The sequence below is a fragment of the Argiope bruennichi genome, chromosome 8 (assembly GCF_947563725.1).
Source record: "Argiope bruennichi chromosome 8, qqArgBrue1.1, whole genome shotgun sequence".
NCBI classification, from domain to species: domain Eukaryota; kingdom Metazoa; phylum Arthropoda; class Arachnida; order Araneae; family Araneidae; genus Argiope; species Argiope bruennichi.
In genome coordinates this window covers 127,282,286-127,296,970 of record NC_079158.1, presented here as the reverse complement: position 1 = coordinate 127,296,970, position 14,685 = coordinate 127,282,286, and positions in this window count along the sequence as shown.

The following is a 14,685-nucleotide window of genomic DNA, read 5'->3' as shown; positions in this document are numbered from 1 at the left end:
CTTTCTTAATTTATGTAATATCTCAAGAATTTGTCAACAAAATGTTCTCAGATTCCTCATGAACAGATCGATTCATTAACAATGTTTAATTTTAAATGTATCAAACACTAAGTAAATAAAATGAATCGTTTAAAATAATCGGTCGAAAACAGGTTTAAAAAAACTACTTAAAAAACGATGCACTTAAAACTATAAGCATATACAAAAAATATATAACTAACATAAATACAATTTAATTACAAAAGCATGCAACTAACCTAAAAATAATTTAAATCAAGAATCATCCGTTGATAATATTGTCAACAATCAGAACACAATATGAATTTTCAACGCCAGTTACGGTAACGCAAATGCGTGAATTTTTCTACCCCAGTTGGGGTAACGCTATGCAGATTAGACATTTTCAATTTCCTTTATTCTGTGTTATTTTAATTCAAAAGTACTTCAGAATGAATCTGAAAGATCGATTAATTAACAATGTTTGATTTTAAATGCATAAAACATTAAGAAAATAAACAGAATTGTTTGAAATAATCGCCGAAAAATGTTAACTCTAGTCACATTACTGTTGGGGAAAAAAAACTGAAGCCTTACGCATTTGGCGTTGGGGAAAATGGAAGAATTTTTTGGCAGGAGATGGTTTTTAATTAATAATTAAAATTCTAATTAAAAATTCAAAAAAGGGACCCCAGGTGCACATTCCCGACCTCTAAGATAGACATGTAACAAATTTGGTAGCTGTAGGTCAAATGGCCTGGCCTGTAGAGCGCCAATACACACACACACACACACACACACACACACACACACACACACACATTGAGCTTTATATAAGTATAGATATTTATTTAGTTATTGGTCTTAACCATAATGATAGCCATTGTCGAATAAAGGGGACATTTTCCTAACGAAGTATTTCTGCACTGTTCGTGAGCACATACCCTGTGCTCCTGTTTGCAAAAAAATAGAAGATTCTTACCAAGACAAATCAGGAAACAGGTTTTTTGACTCGTCACCCATTTGTTCGGATAGAGCTACGCTTTATTTTTATACCATTTCCGATAAGGAGTTCCATATCATGGTTACGAATATTTCTTAAAGACAATAAAAATTATTTTCTTCATAAACTACTAATTTCGCAAGAGATTTGCTGGGTTTATGCGTGATCGTTAATATAAATTTGCCCTGCTTTCCTCGCGAGCTAATGATCGTTCACAGTCCACGTGAATGTCTATTTTTCTTGACTGCCAAGTAAACAAGAAATCTTTTCTGCATAGCTTTCAAGACATCTGGGGTTAGGAAGCGAACTAATCTCGAGATCTGTATTTTAACGTCTACTGATTAATTTTAAAAATGATACTCAATCGATGACAAGTAAGAAAAAAAGTTAATTAAAATTTATTTTACTTAGTAACGAGGAGGTGATGAAGATGACAAATCTCAAGTAAAAATATCAAAATCAGATAAGTTAAAATTTTTCTGCAAAAAAAATGTACATTAACAACATGTTGAAATAATTACCTCTTAACATGACTATGTTAATTTGTTATCATTTTTATAGCAAATGTGCCCTTAAGTGCTACTGAATTAATTAAAAGATTATTTAAAAAATTTTAAGACGCTTTTTGCAAAGTATTATGCATATTAAAAGACACATAGTTCCTAATTTCTTCTTGATGTCATAAGATAATCTGGAAATCTAAATAAGATCAAAACAAATTTATTGAGCTATATAATCATTATGCTGAAAGAAGTTTGAAACAAATTAGAACAACAATTTATAATAGGATTATTGAGCCTGCCAATGAAAAGTATCTTGCAGTTCACTTCTTTTTTTATTAAATTTCATATTTTTTAAAACAAGTTTAATTTTACTTATATGCAGCTGAATGTTTTTTTATCACCTGAATTTGAATAATTACAAGATGCGTGTAAGTTATAATTAAAAATAATAATAATAAAAGTGAATAATTTTTTAATTTAATTTTGATTAAGCTTGAGTAATTAAAATCTATCACTGATTAAACATCCTTTTCCCCTTATTTCAAGAGATTTATTTCCCTTGATTATTATAAATTTATTGCACTAATTATTCAAAATTTACTTGAGAAATTCAAATAATTAGATGCAACTATGTATCTTTGGATTGTGTTTAACAGTTTCCATCTTCGAAATGACACAATGTAAGATAGTTATTGATTTAAAACGAAAACTTGTTGAGAAATTTAATTCTCTTTAATACACGAGTTTTACATCTTGAATTCTTGCAATATTTTAAAGAGAAGCAATTGAATATTTTTCTAATTTCTTCAATTAATTAGTCAAAAACTTTGTGCTTGAAAATAAAAAAAAAAAGAATGAAATACTTTTATAAATAAAAATGAACTGAGTTTGGGTACACTTTAATTAAAAATGAAAAAACACTAAGCGATTCAAAAAGAAAAAAAAATCAATATATTGATTGTTAATAAAGCTTGTAAATTCTGGAAGGTTTAATTGAATTATTAAAACTATTTTTTACGAATTTATTCGAACTTTCTTCATTAAAAAAATATCAATATTCTTCAGAGGACGAAGAAACTTTCATATAAACTTTTTCAGTCAGTGCAATTTAAAAAAAAATTTACCCACGACACAGCCATTGAAAGTGATGAACTTCAAAAGATGCGTAATGTTAGTTAAAAATATAGTATTTATTTTTGAATAATGTATTAAACTTATATAATAAAATTCACTATTTAATTGCATGATGAGAATTGATTATACTTGATTGAATATATTTTCATTAAAAGAAATATTTTTTTAAAAAATTCGTCCAGATATTTAAAAGCTTTAGAAAACAGAATAAAAAAAAATGAGAGAAAAAAGTTGTGGTTGTTTGTGTTATTTGAAACCTTATATTATATATATTTACTTTTAATCGGTATTTTTATAAATCATACATTTGCTAGTAAAGTTTTGGACTTATTTCCTAATTTCACTCTCAACATGAAATTTTCCAGTTTTTTTTTTTTTTTTTTTTTGTATTATATTTTAGAAAATTGCTTTCCATTGATAATTTTAAATATTTAGAATAAATCATTTATAACTATTCTCCAGACATTTTGAAAACAAGTAATCTTTTGAAGTAAAGTAATGGACATTACAATAAGCCATGTACTATGAAAAGGAAAAACAGCAATGAAAAAAATCTTTTTCGTTACTTTTTAAATGCATTCGTAGCCATCATCATTAATGGCCTACGATGCCATTAAACATAGATATTCAAAGTTTGTTGAGCACTCATCCAGCTGCCTTGTTAGTCATGCGTTTTCAAATGGCCATAAGAACCAGTTATGCACATTGTTCATGATGGTACTTGATAATGCAATTTGATTCCTCAGTAGTAGAAAAAATCAAGCTAAATGCTACGGCTTGTTTTTTTTCTACAACAACTTCTCTATTATTCCTGCTTTGTACTTGTGCTGCTGTATTTCCATGTTATTGTTGAATGGTTTTATACTCCTAACTTTGCTAAAGATGAGGGATTTTTTGTTGTTGTTGTTGAGATTCATTTGTAAATAATAATGCACGAAATATTTTCTAAAACATCTCGCCAGTGGTAAGCATAGTGACATTTTAAGTATATTTTCATGTCTCATGAGAATTTTAGATAACTCATTATTGAAAAAGTTTCATTGAATATAAATAATTTTACAAATATTCGTTTCATTTTTAGATAATTTTTGTTGATAACTTATATTTATTTTCAAAGTTAGTGCAATCATTTTTTTACGAGCAAAAATAATTCACATCAGAAATTTGTACATGTAAACCTGAAATGTTTTTCCATGCAACAAGTATTCCTTTAATATTTTGAAGAACCCTTTCGTTTGAATGAATCTTTTCATAAATTTGATTCTTCCGTAATATTCATAAAATTTTTGGAATAACAATTTTCGTTAACAATCTACATTTTGTTTCTAAGTGAGTTCATTCGCTTGTTTAGCGTTAAAAATTTCTGAAATCTGAAACTTCAGCTATTCATGAAGAACGATGCTCATTCCATCATTATTTAGTTAAGAGTCAACTTTTTGATAAACTTAACCTTTTTATATAAAAATAAGAACTTTTCACATTTCTACGCTTATGAGATATTGTATAATAAAATTAATTCAGACAAGTAATGAGTTATATGTTTGTATTTCAATGCTAAATCGGTATTTGCCTGCTATCATTCGACAATAAAAATGGTCTTATTGAGACAAAGTCATTTTCATGCATTGGAATAAAATTAATTACTCATAAACCTATTTAAATCATTTTATTTAAGGAAACGTTCTTCTTTTTTTTGAAACAGAACATTTTAATATATTTTCGTGCGTATTTAAAATATTTTCTAACAATCACTTCACATAAAATTCAAAATGCCAAAAGCACTTACAAAGGAGGAATAAGATTCTACTTTGTCATTACTTTATCAAAAGGATGAATTTTTCTTGAAAATATTTACATTAATGTTCGAAACTCCCCGAATGTGCATAGGAGCATTTAAAAATATTCCTAGATGAACAATAAGACAGGACTCCATGAAATTGTAGTCTGTGTTTATCGAGAATTGTCTCTCTAGAATGATTGTCTTACAAATGAGTATAAAAGGACGAGAAGTTGTTCATTCAGTACTAAAATTCTGCGCTACTTAAACTTCTAAGATAGCGGCTTGTATCATTCGAAGCTGATCGGATGATATCGAAAATGACTGAAATATTTAAATAAAAAAAAAACTGAATTTAAAAGTAAGTACAGAAAAAATATTTTTAAACTAAAAAGGGCCGTTATGAGTTTTAATATTTCACAAATTTACTTATAGATAAGAAATGAATAAATTAAGAACGAGCCATTTTAAGAAAATAGGCTATATAAATTATAATTACAAATTTTCGTCATCTAAAAAATTATAATAAATAAACAATACTGTCTTTTTAAGCAACAAATATGCAATAAAACTATCATAGAAGTATCATACAATTTATATCTTCTCTAGTTAGCACAGAGTAGTTCTTAAATAAGAGATGACTGCTTTTATTACTTTTCACAGCACTTCACAACATTTTCACAGCATTTGAAGTACTCAAGTGAAGAAAGGGATTTAAAAAAATATTCATCGATGATGACTGATATCACAAGGTTGGGGCACATATAAATGAAGAAAAAAATTAGAAATGATTTTCATAATTGTTAGTTTTTCTTTTAAAATAAATTGCATAAATTACAATTATAAAAATACTTTAAATTATATGAGCAAAAAATTCAAAGCATTAAAGGGTCATTTATTTGAAAGGAATTATTGATGAAATCAAAATCAAAATGTTTGATTTAAACGAATTTAATGACATAGAAATATGCTTTTTATTTCAACAGATTTCATAAATTTATTTTGTATATAATATTTTATGGAATTACTAATATTAAATTTGCATAACTGCATAACATGCTACATTTAATGGAAAACTCTATGAATTAGATTTAAAGCTTATTCAGATGTATACTGAAATATCAACAACATTTACTATCATTTTTAGAATTAAAATAATATATGCTGCTAAAATTTTTTCCACAGAATTTATTTATATGCCTTTTACTTGCTGTAGGAACCAATCATTCTAAAGTACTTATGAAATATTATTTTGAGACTTTCGCCAGCCAAAGATAAGAGAAAAATAATAAATCCTCTTTTTTCTCGTCGCTTTTAAATTCTTGATTTATCCTTCTTTTATCATTGTTCGAAATCTTATATAAAGAAAGGGCAGAAAAAGACCCTCATCTGGTAGTAGGCACGATGTCTTCACTAATCAACCCCAAGGGAACTATTTATACTTTTGGAATAACATCACAGGTACATTATGTTGATGGGAATTACATTTCGTTGCTTTCGTTTAACTAAAATATTTATTCTGACTACAAACTTGAAAGGAAATGAGAACAGTAGTCTATTTTACTTGCTATGCTGCTGAAAGATAACGGCTGTTTTCTTTGCCATTCATGTACTATTTCGTAATTCTTTAAAACAGAATGAGCCTTTTAATATGCAATAATATGCATTTAATGCGGTTTTCCAACTTTATTGTAAAGTTGACGCGATGATAATTCATAAATGAACTGGAAGAAGTTTTTTTTTTTTTTTTTTTTTTTACAAAGTGCTTTTTAGTTTAGTCATTTTAACTTAGGGCATTTATTTGCCATCATTTACAGGAATGTCGTTTCCAATTTTGCCATTTAAATGTTTAGTAATGAATCCAGTAATGGCACAGCTGAAAATTCTCTGTCAATAAAACTACTCATTTGCTTTGAGATTTGAAATACATAAATTTCAAATAATATGAAATTTTAATAAAAATAAAAGATACCCAGTTAGAAATAAGCCACATGATCTGGAAAGAAATTCTTAGTAGCATAATTCATATGACATTATTTTTTTTTCATCTTATTATAAGTCATTATTTTCTTGAAAAGCGCTGTATATATATCAGGAAACTCATTAAAATATTTTTTAAACATCCAGATATCCTTTCACATACATACTGTTAAGCTTATTATAGTCTATGCATAGCTTCAAATTCTAATATACTCTTATGAAAATAAATTAAAATTATGGGGAGATGAAATTTCAAGTTTTTCTGTTATTTTGCTATTTTGAAGGAATTTAAAATATCTTTATAATGAATTAAAAAAATATTCAAGTATTATGAAAGTAATGAAATTATAAATGTAGAAAGAAGTTCTACAGTGCATAATTGTTGCTTATTTCTAATCTGGTAAATTGAGATTAAATTTATTTGTAGAAGTTTCTAAGAAGTCCATTATATGATTAAAGAATATATTTTTTATTAATCGACCTTTTAATAACTGCAATTAGCAAATAATTATTCTAGCTAAAAATATTTCACCTTAGAATTTCCTTTTAAGAATATAAATACACAAGTGTTTCTTTTTCTTTCTGTTATGCTTTTAAAATTGCTGCTATTTCATTCTTAAATATTTTCTTAAGAATTTTATAGAAACAATAAATTCATGAATATGGAGTTAGGTTTATAGAAAAATAAAATTTTTAAAGAATCCAAGTAAAATCCTTTTAATTCATTTAATTGATTTTTATTTATTTTATTCATTTATTTATTATGCATCTTCTAGTAAAAATGCATGCATTTTCAGTAAGTAGAAAGATATGGCATAAATCAGTTATTTGTTATTCAGAATTGAGAAGATTTCAAACAATTTAAATGGAAAATAAATGTAATATTTGTTTAAATTTTTTTAGTCTGAAAGTGTTGGAAAATATTAAAATTTAGAAGTGTTGACGAAGTTTTAATAGGAAAATTTTACTTTTGTTGAGCAATTAACAAAAATGAATGGTTATATTGAGATGAGATTCAATGACTATAAACTTTTTATATTATAATATTCAATTATATATATAATTTTTAATTCGCGCTCCAGAAGATTGATAGTTTCAGAATCTTCTTAGGCTCCAACAAAGGGATAAAAATCCCTAACACTTACAACATTCTTTTAAAGATACCTAAGATTCCCGTTCCCTTCTTCGAAAAAAATGACCACCAGTGATGTAATATGAGCTTTAATCTTCCTTTGCAGCTCATTTTTTAAAGAAAATAATATGGAGTGAGGATACGACTTGTGAAGAATATGAATTAGAGCCAAGTTATTTTTATCCTTTCCCTGAAATGAAGTACTGGCTTAATGCCAAAATAAGAATTCCTGATTAATGAAAGCCTTCATTATAATGAATTCATTATTATTATAAGCCTTATTCATTATAATTATAAGCCTTATTCATTATAATTATAAGCCTTATTCATTATAATTATAAACCTTATGATTATAAATTCATCATTATAAATACTGTGTAAACTGGAATTGATTACACTGAATTCTCTACGATTAGTTGATTAATGGATTCTAAAAATATTTAAAATTATGTATTGCTATTGAGATTATTTAAATGTATAAAACTTCATAGTTCTAGTATCTCAAGAAGCATGTGAAAATTTCGCCTTTAGAAACACGAAGCAAATTAAGTTATATAAAAAACGTGTAAAAAGAATTTTTGGAAGTAAACCGAGCTCTATCCTAAGATTTCGACGAAAATTTAATAACAAATATGGCGAGTTTAGGAGTTCAACTAAAAATATATTCATGAGAGTGTAAAAAATGAAAATATTTTAGATGAAATAATTAAAAAAAATGTGAAAATATTTCTTCAGAACAACAAAGATGATTTTATAGGTTGGATGAAACCTTTGTAATTCTACAATCTAGAGCGCTAAATGAGTGAGTATAGAAATAAATAAGTAAAAATATCTATTTATGCAATACTCATATAATTTTAAAATCTCAATTTAATTCTCTCATATTTGCTGCAATACGAATTGCTTGCAAGGTTTAATAAATTTTTACATTTGCAACAATTTGATTTTTAATGGGAGAATATTAAATTAAAGAAATTATCCAGATATCTGACTGAAAATACAAAAGTATTATATTCGCTGGAATAACAAAAGGATTCTCTAACATTTGTAGAATAGATGTTTTTTTTTTTTTTTGTTTTTTTTTTGCTTTCACTTTTACGAACTTTAAAAAAAAAAATCATTGTAATAATTAAAAAATTCGTATTTTTCAAATCTTGTCATTTCCTACCTCTTTGAATCCGTAAAACATATTTTTGAAATTATATGTCTGTCGCTCTCTGATCGTGGTAACTTAAAAACGCCTTGCGCTTGACAAATGGAATTTGGTATGTAGTCTTTACATCAAATTTGTAAATTTCTGTCAAACTTTTGAAGAAATTGAAGTCTGTTTATCTCAGAGTAAGTGAAGACAATACCTTCTGTCGGCGCTACCGAGCTTTCTCAATTTCGATTTCTCATCTGGAAAAATAAGTAAGGCAAAGACTGCCCTTTTCATTAGCAAATGTAAACTAGAATAATTAGTATGACGCCAAATTTAATTTTTTAACAACATTTAATTGACATTCACTTAGGACGACACATAACATACAAGAACAATATAACAAAATTTAATAAAAGAGCATCATTGAGCTCCAAACATCAATCTTCTCTTTTTGCACCGTCTTCCCCGCTGTTCAACTCCTCCACTCTCTTCCCTTCAGTTCGTTTTCTGATTCTCATCATCAGCAGCGCTCTCACACGCCGCTCGTAAGAGAAAAACTGGTCTTCAAAAGACAAGTTTTTTTTCTGATTCCTTTGGACAAAGTTCTGAACATATGTGGAAAAATAACTAAACGAAATAAGAACATCTCGTACTTATATTGAAATAACAATGAAAGTTCCGAATATATGTATGAAAAATAAACGAAATAAGAACATAGCATACATATATTAAATAAAAATTAATACATATATTGAAAATAATTAAACACAATAAGAATATAGCGTACTTATGTTGAAATAAAAACTGAACAAAACATACATTAACACAATGGATGTTGAGAACTAATTTCAACATGAAAAAGAACTAATGTTTAGTTTGTAGACGAGATAAAGCATCAGCGTCTTTGTTTAAGATTCCAGAACTATGAGTAATTTTGTAATCGTTGCAAAGCCAATGCCCACCTAGTTAATTTAGAGCTTTTTGGAGATTTTTCAATTAAGTATTTTAACGGATTATGATCAGTTAAGATTTTTACCATAGTTCCCATTTATCAAATTTTTTAAATCCAAACAAGATGGCGTAAGCTTCCTTTTCAATGGTTGACCAATTTTTTTTTTTTAGTTTTGTTAAATTTTTGGCTTAAAAATGCGATGGGTTTATAATTTCCCTTTCCATCTATTTGGGTTAGACAACAACCAACTCCATAATCAGAAGCATTTAACGCTGTCGCCTCACATAAAGCTTTCTTCAATCTAAAAAACGATTCTTCTTCGCGTTTTCCCCAATTTACATCTCCTGATATTTTTCCTTTGGTTAGTTCAGTTACAGGAATTGCGATTTCCGCATAATTAGGAATATATGATCGATAAAATCCCATTAGTCCTAACACAGATCTTACTTCCTTTTTATTAATTAATATTTGCAACACTAAGAGCAAGAATTAATATTTGCAAACACTAAAGCATGAGCTCATAGCGTGCGTTAACATGGACAATAAGGTACCACTCGGGTCCGACAAGCGGAGGCCTGCTTCCCTTACGTCTTTAATGCGAGTTTTTCGTTTGCTCTTTGAGACTTCGTCACGTGTAAGACAGCAAAGGGCTGTTTACGACGTTGACTAACGTCTCTTAACAGCTGAAAAATAAACTACATAAAGATTAAACAAACATAAACTATAAATAACATAACAAAACTAAACTATAAACCAATAACAAAACTAAACTATAAACCAATAACAAATATAAACTATAAACAATTAACAAATATAAACTAACAAAGATTTAACGAAACGTAGACTATGAACAAACAACAACATAGCTGAGACGACATCGACATACTTGATTCTCGGTGAGACGTCACATTAGAGTTAGAGCTGACCCCAGACGTCTAAGTCCGACGGAAAGTCCTGGAGTCAGCCCAAACGCGCACACCACACACACACACAAGAATGAAGACATAGACGACTTACATGTCACTTGGTGGCTCCGGTGGGGTCAGGTGTTCCTGGAGATCGACCCCATCGGTAAATTGCCTATGCCCAGTTATGTGTTCGACGTATATGTCGCGAGACCACTTGATACAATCGCTGACACATAGCTTGCGGAACTTGTTGAGGTAGCCCCGCGACATATACTTCGAGAGAAACCTGTCGTTCTCGGGATCCCAGGCTCCCAGTGCGCCAACTACAATCGATACAATCGAGACCTGCATTCCACTTGAGGAATAGAGGGGGAGAAGACTCGCATATTTGTCATGCTTCAGACGTTTAGCCTTCTCGAAACCCTCCATTCTGTTCTCAAATGGAATGGTGACTTCCACTATGTAGACTTTGTTCCCCGACTGCACCACTAAGTCGGGACGAAGATTGTTTGGGCCCACGCTTTGATTTTCTGAGATGATCGTGCACCTGGTAGCGAGCGCCTTTTTCACTCTAGCGACGATGGTATCGTGCCGGAGTTGCCAACCACGAGATTTGCCCTTACAGTGGTTGAGGACGTGTGGCAGAGTCTCTAGGTCAGCCTCGTTGCATCTCCGACACCTCTTGTCTTCCTTCCACACCTGGCTTCCATTAAGGGGGAGGAGGTTCAACCTAGCCCTGTGAATAAAACGCCAGTCAGCAAAGCGGGTGTAGGTGCCATCAGCAATGAAGTGTGAGCTTGCAGGTGACTGGGCCACACACTCCATTGCCTTGCCCTGACTGGGTTTGTTGATCAGAGTGGTCGATCGGTTGTTCCTCAACCGGTCCCTAATGGAGAAGATGACCTTTCTCCTACCAGATGCACGAACTACTAGGTCGTTGTACTTGACCCTTGGCACTCCGTCGTCAAACTCCCACGCTACTCCGAGACGTCTGGAGGCGAGTCTGGCACAAGTCCAGACGTTGGAGTAGGCGTTGTCGGTGGTGGAGAACGGGCCCTTCGTCACTCCCGACAGGAACTCCTCCAGGTCCGCATCGGAGGGGGACGGTATCTTCAGCCGGTGGGCGATGGTCTGCCTTAGATCTTCAGAGGCCAGATGGACAATTTCCTCGTCTGAGGAAGTCAGAAGCTTAAAGGCGGTGTCTATCCTACTAGGATCTGACTCCTCAGCGGCAATCGGGATAGAGCAGGAGCCCTTGCTCTTGTGGCCATATAAGTACTCGTTGGCCGCGTTCTCCGGGAGGCCAAGGGTGTTCTTGATTTCGCTTCTTATGGTGGAGTCCAACGCCTGCCATGCAGTTTTCTGAAACTGCGCTGTCCGCATGGGGAACTGGAGTGCCGGGAAAAAGAAGGATTTCAGGGCATCCAGTCTCTGCCATGGAGCAAGGGCAGAGGAGAGGATCTTGGCCCCAATGCCGGACAGGTCGTTTAAGCTGTTGAAGTCAGGCCAGGCGTTGAAGCCCACAGGTCTACCTAATAATTTTGTGAATTCTCCTTCCTTCAGTGGAGAGATATTCTCGTTTCCAACTCTGAAGCACGTATTTTTTACTCCGACCGGGGTGCAGCCAGAGAAGTGAAGGGACACCGATTTCCTGGGATTCAACTTCATGCCGAGTGCGGCAAGTTGAGCCTGCACAGAGTCGAGGTTTTGTTGGAGCTCATCCGGGCTGGCAGCGAGGAGGCACAAGTCATCGGCGAAGGCCAGCACTTTGTGCTCTACGTGGTCTCCTTGAATGCTCCTGATCACTGGATCAATACAGATGTTAAATAGGAGACCACTAATAGGGCACCCCTGCTTGACCCCGCTGAGGATGGGAATGTCAGACGCAGCGCCGCCGTCCGAAAGGATTTTAGTCCTCGAGCCTCTGTAGAGGTCTCGGACGATGTCAACAAATAGTGGTCCAGTCCCCGCGGCTTCGAGAGCCTCAAAGATAGCTTGGTGAGGAAGTGCGCCGAAAGCGTTTGACACATCGAGCCACCCGATGCAGAGGTCTTTCTTCAGGTATCTTGCGGCGTCTAATCTCCTCTGGAGGGAATAGTTATGTTCTATCACGCCGTCATGAGGAGTAAACCCCTTCTGGCAGCGCGATAGAAAGGAGTATTTCTCACACCAAGTGCTCAGCCTAGCCGTGAGACACTTGGTAAAGATCTTGTATATTGTTGAAGACAGCGCAATAGGCCTCCAATTAGTGGGCAGAGTAGGATAGTCAGATTTGGGCAGGAGGATGGTGGTGGAGGTTTTCCAGCTGTCTGGTATTTTCGTAAGATGAAGGACCACATTAAAAACCCAGGCTAAAAATTTCGGGGCACCTGGAACCGACCTCCAATGATGATAAGTAAGGCGGTCCGGTCCAGGTGCAGTGTTTTCAGCCTTCTTTATCTTCTTTTCAACCTCCGCCGGGGTGAACTGCGAAGCAAGAAGGGGCTCCCGCTGGTCGGAGCAAGCTGCATAGAAGCCAGGAGCGAAGTCAGATCGACCCCAAGCGTCTCTGAAGTAGGCATCCAGGGTGGAGGTGGGAATACAACAAATTTCCCAAGAGACACCAGTGATCTCCCTGATCGCCCTTCGCCTGTTTCTTCTATACAGCTTCTGGCAGACCTATGCATACTCAATATCTATTCTTTCATCTCCTAATTTAGATGGTCCTCGCCGGCCAGGGCCTCCAGGAACAACCGACGAGTAGATCTCGGCAAGGGCCTGTTCCAGGGTGGACTGAAAGTAGTTGTAAGTATTCTCGTCAGGATCCACCGCTAACATTTCATCCAAAACCGCAATGTAAGGAGCAAGCAGACTGGTGTCTTCTCCACTTGCATTGTTGGAGGGAGGAGGAGTGGGCAGGATGGTATTTGGGGGCAAGAGCACAGCCGAAGGATGGGATATGCTCTCGTCTACGTTGCTCGCAGCGTTAGGATTAACGCCCAAGCGACGTCTCCTTCTCCTCTTTGGCCCCGCGAGTTGAAGTTGGGGGCCAGAGCTAGCGATGGAATCCTTAACGTGGCTGGCAGAGTGGTTCTTCAGCCCATTTTCTGACGTAAAGGAGGCCGAACAGGTGTCACACCTCCAATTAAACGGCACTAGCGGGGGAAGAATGGGCCGAGAATTCTTCAGGCACGAGTGGCTCGATGGCGCCTTTGCAATGCGGCACTTGCACAGGGCGCCCCAGAAGTAGGAAATCTCAATCTGTATGGAGTGTTCCCTCCTGAAGTGACGCAGCACGTTCCCCTTCATCGAGTTCCAAGACTTGGAAACAAACGAAGAGGAACAGTCTGGCTCAGGACAGGAGAGGCAGCCTTCGATAGGGAACAGGATATTCACTGAGTTTCCGATTCTGCACAACTCCGAGGGGATGTTATCTGGCGCAGGAGTGTGCCGAGTGCTCTGTCGAGATGAAGAGCTTACATGTGTGAGATCCGGGGACTGAACCACTGACTGAGAGGTGCTGGGCCGATTTGAATTTTCCTGAACAGAGCTACAGCCGGCTCGGTCTTGGTAAATCGTGTTAGAGGCTCCCAAGGATGGCGGAGAAACTATTTTGGCATCCTGTGGGGTGGGAGGCAGAACGTGGTCCTGAGATCTTGAAGTGGACCTCTTGGCAATCGGGACTGAGTGTTGTCGGTATCTGTGGAACCGCAACCCCTTCCTTGTTTTGGCCAGGAAGTTGCAGCCCGCACAGGACAACAGAGGCCTAGGCTCCGGTGGAGTTGATGGAGTAGACACTCTGAGAGCACCACTCAAATTCCTCACGCAGGAAGAGGAGTTGCTTCTATCAGCGGTCTTCGGCTGCTGCGTTGGGGGAGCAGCTTTCACAACAGGGACACTAGGCTGGGCGGGCCTCAATGGATTGTGGATGTTGTAGTTGTGCTCCCGGAGCGCTTTCTTGTTAACGAAGAGGATTTTGCAATCGCAGCAAAAGCGCGAAGAGGTATCTCCCGGTGCAGAGGAAGCAGCCGGTGACTTAGGGCACTTGTGAAGAACGTAGGCCGACCTCATGCTGAAAAAGGCAAGGCAGCGCGGACACTGGAATGCTGGCCTTGGAGGAGGGTTGGCCGGTTGTTTCCGTGACGTAGCCGCAGCGCACGAGAGAGACCCGCTTTTGGA